The sequence below is a fragment of the Capricornis sumatraensis genome, chromosome 8 (genome assembly GCF_032405125.1).
Source record: "Capricornis sumatraensis isolate serow.1 chromosome 8, serow.2, whole genome shotgun sequence".
Lineage (NCBI taxonomy): Eukaryota > Metazoa > Chordata > Mammalia > Artiodactyla > Bovidae > Capricornis > Capricornis sumatraensis.
The window spans coordinates 79889382-79899163 of NC_091076.1; positions in this window are offsets into that span (position 1 = coordinate 79889382).

The following is a 9782-nucleotide window of genomic DNA, read 5'->3' on the forward strand; positions in this document are numbered from 1 at the left end:
ACCTCCCACTCAGAGCTTAGTCACTAATGTTATATACTGCTTCCAAACATTGTATTCGTATTTGTCTTTTCAAAATAAAACGGGGCGACTTTTATGTATTTTTGTTAAAGCAACACATGCTCACTGTAAAACCAAAAGCCTATCATACAGAAATGTAATTGTAACCACCTTTGCTTTTATTTGACAGACTGTGGACATCCTTCCTTGTCAAGGACTTCAGATTCACATCATCATTTTTAAAAATTATTTATTTGGCTGCGCTGGCTCTTGGGGGCTGTATGTGGGACCCAGTTCCCTGACCAGGGATGGAACCCAGGCCCCCTGCATTGGGAGCACGAGGTCTTAAGCCACTGGACCACCAGGGATGTTCCCGCATCATTTTCAATGGGGCCACACAATTCCATTTTGCAGAGGTACCATAATTTAACAAAGCTCACCTTTGAAAATATCATAGTGAGGAACACCCTTACCTCTTCTAACATTTATCCCGTTATTTCTTTAGGATAAACTTCTAAAAATGGGATTACTGAACCTAATGCTTTTGGCACATATAGACATGGTAATCTGAAGGACTATATCCATTTACAGTCCCCCACTCCCACTGTGGAGGGCTCACTTCCTGTCTTCGCCAACTCTGGGTATCCCCACTCATTCGGGCCAGTTTTATAAGTGAACAAAGTGACTCACTGATGCTTTGCTTTCATCATGAGCAAGGCTGAATCCCACCTGCTGCTGCCGGTCATTTGCTGTTCTATGAATAGTCTTCATGTCCTTTGTCCTTTTTCTCTCGAAATGTTAATCATTTTCTATTTCAAGAACTTTCATATATCAGAGATTTTGGTAACCTCTCACGTATATTGCAAATATTTTCCCCATTTGTTCATCTCATGTGAGCCTCACAACAATCCTGGGGGGAAGGGACTGGCAGAACAGGTGGAATTATCCCCACTTAATTGATGTGGAGACTGACTCAGTGAGGGATACTGGCTGGTGGTGAGAGGCCCTGGGTGGACCATGGTTTCCTTGCTGAGTCTGGTGGCACCAAGCTGTCCTGCTGCTCCAGCAGGGCCCTGACAGCATCCTCTAGTATTATGGGGGCCGGAGGAGGGCTGGGTTGTCCTTCTCCATGTATGAAGTGTGGGGTGAATGTCCACAATGGCATGTGACCAGGAGCCTTTCCTCCCTGGACTTCCCCAGGTGGGAATCCAGAGCTGGATCCTGGCTACGTCTCTCCCCAGTCAGGTTGAACCCAAGGAAACAGTGATAAACCCCAGCGTCTCCACGTGCTGGCTAGCTGCCGCACTTTATATTCCGCCAGTTCTATGTGAGGGTCCATTTCTCCTGAGCCACCTCCTTATTGGGCAACATTCTTTTGTGTTTTGTCAACCTGAGAGATAATACCTCCACTGATTTAATTTGCATTATTTGACCACTATTGTTTTTTGTTGGCTTTTTTTTTTTTTTTGTAGGTATGGCTGTTAACTATTTGATATTCTTTTCTGAGATCTTTATGTCCTTTGTCCAGCTCTCATGGGGTGCTCATCTTCTACTTCCTCATGGATCTGTAAACATTCCTTTCATATTAGTGACAGTAACTCTGTTGTATGATTTTGATTAAGCCTAGCAATGACTTACTCTATGCTTTTTGCCTTTATTTTCATGTTTACAAAGGATTTCACTACTATTTTAGTCTGCCTTTTATGGTTGAAGAAAAACAGAAGCTCATGAGAAACTCCGGAGAGGGGGGCTGGGGTGGGGACGGCAGGTACTTTAAGAGTGGGCATAGGTGGGATCCAAACCCGGGACACCAAGGACTCCAAAGCACTCATCTCCAGACTCAGGAGCATATCCAACAGGGGGTGTAGAAAGAAAATATCAGCCCTTCTACTTCTGTGCACATTAAGATTTTACAGGAAAACAGAACATACAAGAGGTGTACAAAAATAAGTTCCACTTACAGAATAATACTCAGGTATCCATCCTCCGGGCTAATAACACCATTTACTTGCTGTCTTGTCCTTTCAAATTTTTTTTTCCATATGCTACCCCAACAACCACTTGCCAAATACGTCTGTGCAATAGCACACGTATAATGAAAGTGAAAGCCACTCAGTTGTGTCCGACTCTTTGCGACCCATGGACTATACAGTCCCTGGAATTCTCCAGGCCAGAATACTGGAGTGGGTAGCCTTTCCCTTCTCCAGGGAATCTTCCCAACCCAGGGATCAAACCCAGGTCTCTCGCATTACAGGTGGATTCTTCCTTTTTTTTTTTAAATTTTATTTATTTGGCTGCTCTGGGTCTTAGTTGTAGCATATGGGATGTAGCTCCCTGACCAGGGACTGAACCCAGGCCCCCTGCACTGGGAGCCCAGAGTCCCAGCCACTGGACCACCAGGGAAGTCCCTACAGGCGGATTCTTTACCAGCTGAGCCACAAGGGAAGCCCAAGAATACTGGAGTGGGTAGCCTGTCCCTTCTCCAGCAGATCTTCCCAACCCAGGAATCAAACCAGGTCTCCTGCATTGCAGGCAGGTTCTCCACCAACTGAGCGGGGAAGCCTGCACGTATAATATATAATGTATAAATCAGTAAATGTGCATATATTGGAGGAGGCAGGTCAGGCTTATGACTTTCAGCGACCGCCTCCCCCCCCCCAACCTCTGCCTGCTGGTTTCTTGCTCCACCCACAGGCTTCCTTTGCTGCCTGGTTTGCACCCCGTTCTTCAGTTTGCATATGGCTGGTGGAGGCTGCTCTGGCCTCCTTTCTTCAGTCCCCACTGCTGATCGGCAGGGCCTTCTTCTTCCTCTGTCCGTGTTTCAGGGCTGGCTCCGGACTGCGGTGGGGGCGACCCTGTGGTGCAGTGGGCAGCACTGCCCCCCAGGGACCCGCATATGTGGGCTGCTGCTCTCCTGCGTGTTCATTTTAAAGGAGGATGTAGCACTGGAATTCCTTTCTTCACTTTGTTAAGTTCATTAAGTTGCAGTAATCATTTTTAATAATCTTCACCAGCACAATATATCACCTTTGTTATACAGTCAAGTTTGATAAACCATGTATCTGTTTCCATACTTTTGTGATTTGATCCATCTGTTGAATGGTGGGTATTAAGTCATCATGGCTTTGTAATGTATTTTAATAACAGTAGACAAGTCCTTTCTCCTTGCTGTTATTTTTACTGTCTTCCCTTATTTGCCTGTATCTTGAACTGTTTTTCACATTTACTTTTCCAGATTAATTTCAGAATCTTTTTGTTGAGCTCTTAAAAAAACACTGCTGCAAAGTATTAGTTCACTGAGGAGTGTATTGTGTGTGTACCAAGTTACATACGCCATGCTTGTCCCTGTCAAGGGTGGGAGTTAATTCTTGCTGGGCTCCATAGCCCCACTCTCTTCTGTATCTCAGAGCCTTTCTGAGTCTGAGCTGAGCAGGAGATGAGCAATTTAGCCTCTCCCAGCTTCATTTAATCTCATCAGCCGTTCTCATCAGCCTGACTGCACGAGGGCAGGCTGACGGTCAAATGCTCCTCATCTGGTTTCAATTCAATATTCGAAAATGCTCAAATGGAAACACTGCAATTAACCTTACAAAGCCTCACAGGCTAACCAAACAGCATATCTCTGCTTTTTTGCTGGAATTACAGCAAGTCAGTGGAGGAACCCCTGGTATCCTAAGGCTGAACAGAAGTTCTGACAGGGAATGATGTATGTCTTTGATTAAAATTTTTAAATGGAGTGATCAGTTACCAGAAAATGGAATCTGTTTACTTGAGAGATGCTTTCAAATTATGTGTTTCATGGAAGCAAAATTAATTAAAGAGCTTCCTGGTCAGGGTAAGATGAATTACTTCGTTATTCCTTGCTGTTCTCCATTGGGGAAAAGTTGGTAGGCTCTGTGGTGTGGGGGTGGAGAGCTGACGTGCTGCAGAGCAGTGGCTCTCAGTTATGTGCACAAGAATCACATGGGATCTCGTTAAACTACAGCTTCCGACTGGGGACACCTGCATGGAGGCTGACTCTGCATTTCTGGTCAGCTCCCAGGTGACGCTGCAGGTACAGGACCACGTCTCGGTAGCCAGGTTGTAGACAGACTGGCAGACGGGTTCCCTCAGCCCTTCCTTCTTACACAGCAAGGACAGGTGGGATGGTCTCTACCACATCTGATACGTGATGACACCACGTCCTCCAAATCACCACAGAGACCTCGGAGCCCAGCAGACGCAGAGCCCAGGGGCTTCGAGATTGGGGGGCTTGGGCCCCGACTACAAAGTTCAACTTGGCCTCCTACCTCTGAGTCATCCTGAAGGGAGACTAGATAGGGGCCCCAGCTGTAGACCGCCCCCACGAGTACTTCACATGGCTCAAGGGCAGCACCCAAGACTCAGCGAGCACACAGACCACCAGCCCCACAGCAAGACTGACACTGACCTAGTGCTGCTCACTGCACCTGCAGGGAACCTGCCGGCTCTGTCCTCTGGTTAGTCCCCGCTTGGTGTCCTGGGTCCCAGAAAGCCCCCTCAAGCCTCTCAGAGCAGGACCAGCATTCGCCTCGACCTCTGTCTGCTCTCCTGCAATTCTGAGTGGTGCTGAGGAGCCCTTGTCTGATGGCCTGTGTCCCCTCGCAGCCCCGTTTTTCTGGCCCCAACCCACCTCTGCTTCGTCAGAGCTCTCGGAGGGTCTCTGTTCAGCCCCTTCTTACCTGTGACCTGGTGGTGCTGGGTGTTCGAGACCCGGTCCAGGCTGTTGCAGCAAGGGCGAGTGATGGCCAATGCCTTCGCTATCTCATGCTGTTCTCTCTCAAGCCTGGCCTTCAGGAGAGCTCTTTGTCCCTTCCACCATTTTTTTTTAGCTATAAACAATCAAATGCATACATCTCAAGTTTATACTTAACACCTCTTGAGCTACACGAGTCACCAGCCAGCTCCAGCTCTGAGCATCTCCACTGCTCCTGGAAGGCCTCTGTGCCCTCAGGCCCCACCCACCTCCTGCCACAGGTGAGCACAGCTCTGATTCTCCTCACAACCATCCATTAGGTTTCCCTGTTCTCAGTGTCTCATCTCGTCGTCTGTTTCTCGTGTTCTACAAATAACAAACCCAAGACAAGTGAGTTGGTCTTTCTGACCTGGTCCTGTAACTGAGAAGGACTCTGTGGCCTTCTCAGAACAGATTACCCTTCCCCCTGTCCACATCCCCAGTCCGCCTCCTGTTTGCAGAAGAGCTTCTGCCTCCTCGGCCTTCCCCGAGTTCCAAAGAGTAAATTAATCTGAGAAGTGAGAAAATACAGAAAGGAAAATAGTCAAGACAAAATAAGAGTTTAGCCATTAAGAAAGTCAAGGTCCTTCAGTTGCTCCTCAAGGGCTACAAATAATATTTTGAGCCATTTCCTTTGCTTTGCAGATACCAAAACCCCCATAGGTGCACGAAGCTGACTGCATGTCCATCACAAGCACACAGACTCCAGAGTAGTTGAAGCCAGGTTGATGGAGTTGACTCCTGATTACCTCACCACCAACCAATCAGAACAATGTCCTCCAGCGGATCACACACCCCATGACACCTTCTCCCTCTCCATGTCTTTAAAAACCTTTCTCAGAATTTATCAGGGAAGTTTGGGCCTTTAGAGCACGAGCTACCTGGATTCCCTGTTCAGTGCTGTGATAAATGCTGCACTTCCCTTCACCACCACGGGGTGTCAGTAGACTGGCTTTACTGCATGTGGGTGAGTATTTCTGCTTTATTGACTATGCCAAAGCCTTTGACTGTGTGGATCACAACAAACCGTGGAAAATTCTTAAAGAGATGGGAATACCAGACCATCTGACCCGCCTCTTGAGAAATCTGTATGCAGGTCAGGAAGCAACAGTTAGAACTGGACATGGAACAACAGACTGGTTCCAAATAGGAAAAGGAGTACATCAAGGCTGTATATTGTCACCCTGCTTATTTAACTTATATGCAGAATACATCATGAGAAATGCTGGGCTGGAGGAAGCACAAGCTGGAATCAAGACTGCGGGGAGAAATATCAATAATCTCAGATATGCAGATGACATGACCCTTATGGCAGAAAGTGAAGAACTAAAGAGCCTCTTGATGAAAGTGAAAGAGGAGAGTGAAAAAGTTGGCTTAAAGCTCAATATTCAGAAAACTAAGATCATGACATCTGGTCCCATCACTTCATGGCAAATAGATGGGGAAACAGTGGCAGACTATTTTGGGGGGGCTCCAAAATCACTGCAGACGATGACTGCAGCCATGAAATTAAAAGATGCTTACTCCTTAGAAAAAAAGTTATGGCCAACCTAGACAGCATATTAAAAAGCAGACATTACTCTGTCACAAAGGTCCATTTAGTCAAAGCTATGGTTCTTCCAGTGGTCATGTATGGATGTGAGAGTTGGACTCTAAAGAAAGCTGAGTGCCGAAGAATTGGTGCTTTTGAACTGTGGTGTTGGAGACTCTTGAGAGTCCCTTGGACTGCAAGGAGATCCAACCAGTCCATCCTAAAGGAAATCAGTCCTGAATATTCATTGGAAGGACTGATGCTGAAGCTGCAACTCCAATACTTTGGCCACCTGATGCACAGAACTGACTCAATGGAAAAGACCCTGATGCTGGGAAAGACTCAGGGGGGAGGAAAAGGGAATGACCGAGGATGAGATGGTTGGATGGCATCACCCACTCAATGGACATGAGTTTGAGTAAGCTCTGGGAGCTGGTGATGGGTAGGGAAGCCTGTTGTGCCGCAGTCCATGGGGTCGCAAAGAGGTGGGCATGAATGAGCAGCTGAACTAACTGAGTGGGCCCAAGTGTGATTAGAGTCTGACCTGAATACCATGGTAGGGGTGCTGCCTGGCTGTTTCACTCTAAACCCTTTGTGTCCTCCCTGACTGGGTGCAAACCCAAACCCGAGAGTCACACGTGTGATGTGGACAGGACACCCCTCCACAACGAGGTGTTGTGGCTCCTAGAAAGCAAAGGACCCAATTATAAACTTGACTTTTCACTGACTGGATATTCAGTGATATGAAGCAAAAACAGATAAACTTTTTTTGGTGTGATAATGAGACTGTGGTTATTTTCCAAAGACCAAGCAAGATGTGCACGCATGCGGGACTGGGTAGGAGGGGGTGGAGGTGTAGAAGAAATAAGCTCAGCCGTGTTGAGAATTACAGAATTGGTGATGGGCATATCAAGTTCACTAAACTAGGCCACTCTTTATGTTTAAAATTTCCCACTATAAAAAGAAAAAGCTTACATTTTCTTTCAATTAAACATTCACAAAGATGTTCTCCTGAAATATGACACAGGGTGAGTGACTTTTAACACCCCCTGAGGGGGTGACATTGGCACCCATAGACCCCTACGTGGTCAAAGCAACAGTCACGGTGGGCACCCTGGCGGGTGGATCAGCTCATGCACTGCCCTCAGCCCTTCCAGGGCCCCCTGAACACTCAAAATAGAACAGGGTCCCTGCCATGAACTCTGGGGCCTGACACATGCGGCTCCCGGCTCCTTCTCCAGCCCTCCTGTCCCTGAGACTCACCAGCCACTGTCACACTGGGCTCCTGCTCTTAAGTGCCACACACTCACTCTGGGGTCAGGGCCTTCAAGCTGGAAGGTCTCCCCAGATACACGGCTCACTCCGTTTCCAAACAGCCCCCTCCTGAAGGAGTCCTTCCATCACCAATCGCACTGTCACCCACCCTCATTGCTCTCCAGGCCCTTACCTTCTTTCTTCTTTCCAGCACCTCTGACTATATGACCAGCTCTATGTATTTCTCTGTTGACGGTCTGTCTGCCACACTGAAGATGAGCTCCCCCAGCAGGAAGGTGCTCGGTCCCTACCCCACCACCTGCCCATCTCCAGCACAGAGGACAGGCCAGGACTCAGCAGGGAGGTGCTCAGCCCCCTCCCGTCTGCAGCACAGAGGACAGGCCAGGACTCAGCAGGGAGGTAGTCAGCCCCCTTCGGTTTCCAGCACAGAGCTCAGGCCAGGACTCAGCAGGGAGATGCTCAGCCCCCTCTCGTCTCCAGCAGAGGACAGGCCTGCACTCAGCAGGGAGGTGCTCAGCCCCCTTCTGTCTCCAGCAGAGGACAGGCCTGCACTCAGCAGGGAGGTGCTCAGCCCCCTTCTGTCTCCAGCAGAGGACAGGCCTGCACTCAGCAGGGAGGTGCTCAGCCCCCTTCTGTCTCCAGCAGAGGACAGGCCAGGACTCAGCAGGGAGGTGCTCAGCCCCCTTCTGTCTCCAGCACAGAGGTCAGACCTCCACTCGGCAGGGAGGTGCTCAGCCCCCTTCTGTCTCCAGCACAGAGGTCAGGCCTGCACTCGGCAGGGAGGTGCTCAGCCCCTTTCTGTCTCCAGCACAGAGGTCAGGCCTGCACAGATGGGGAGCAGATGCATGATCAACACTGAAGAGACAGACTCGCAGGCTGCTGAGCACAGCGCCTCCAGAAGGGTGTCTTGGAGCCAGACATGAAGACACACTCGCTCATGACTGTTGATGGACCCTCAAAGGCAAGAAGGTACCACCTTGTGAACCGAGTGTAGGCAGAAATGGCACAGAATCAAACAAACTTTGCCCTCAATGGGAGGAACGAGGCCTTGGGACAATCTGGGCAGTGAGACACAGCGACTGGTTCCTGAGGTCGAAGTGGGAGTGACACACCACTGCTAAAACCAGAAACGCTTGACAGAAACAGTCATGGTCTGGTACAGCAGCTACACCTGTGGTCAAAGCCCTCGCAAAGCCAGGACCACTCCAACCACCCCTTGTCCTGAGCATCACATTCTAGAACTTGGAGAACTGCCTCCTCCTTAGCAGACTCAGAGGTGCTGGAAGTCCAACAGCTTCACGGGGCCCCAGCGCCCACCCGCTCCTGAAGCAGAACCTGCTCTGGCCATGACCACGTGCTCATGCCCTGGTGTTCCTGTCGGGGCCAAATGCCTCCAAGGTCCTGGCTTCAACCTGATGGCTTTTTCCACAACTCTTCTAAATCTGGACACCATTTAAGAAAGCAGGTGTGAACAGTTCAGTAAGCCGAGGTAACCAAACAGCTTTAGGCTCAGCTATGTGTATGAGGGTGGGGAAACAGCAAGAGGTGGGGGTTCCAGGCATTAGGGTACAGGCAGGCTCAAGTTGGGTAGGGGTGGAGGGAGGGTAGACACACACACAAACCCACTGTTGACACCACCTGTTAAAGCAAGACCCAAACCACCACCCTCATCAGGACCAAAAACAACATGAACCATCACCCCCTGAGCACGTGCTGGTGTCCCACACTGCTTCTCTTACCCTCACACCAACCCTGCACCACCCGTGCTCGTACGTTCCCAGGTTACAGGTAAGGAAAGGGAGGCCTCGAGTTACCTTACCATCGCCAGGATTGAAACCAGACTGGCTTCAGCACACGAGAAGCTATACAAGCTGGGGAGCCAGGCTGTGTGCAAGTGCTGCACAGCAACCGCACCTGCACGGGGGAAGCCAGAGTCTGGCCAGCTCTGAAGGTCCCTGTCCTGTGGTTCCCAGTTCCATGTTGTCCTGAGAATGAAGTTTCTCCAACATACCTGAAACGATGGCATCATTCAGCAATAGTGACAGGTGAGGGAACAACTGAAGCTCACCCTGAAAACGTTTTTGCTCTCCAGTTAGTCCACTACATTACCTGGGCACGAGGGGGCTATTTTGGGCTACCTTCAATATTTACCAAATTCAATAACTATAGAAAAAATATAACAAAAATAACAGCTATGTAAAAGACTCAAGTGGCACACGTGCTAGT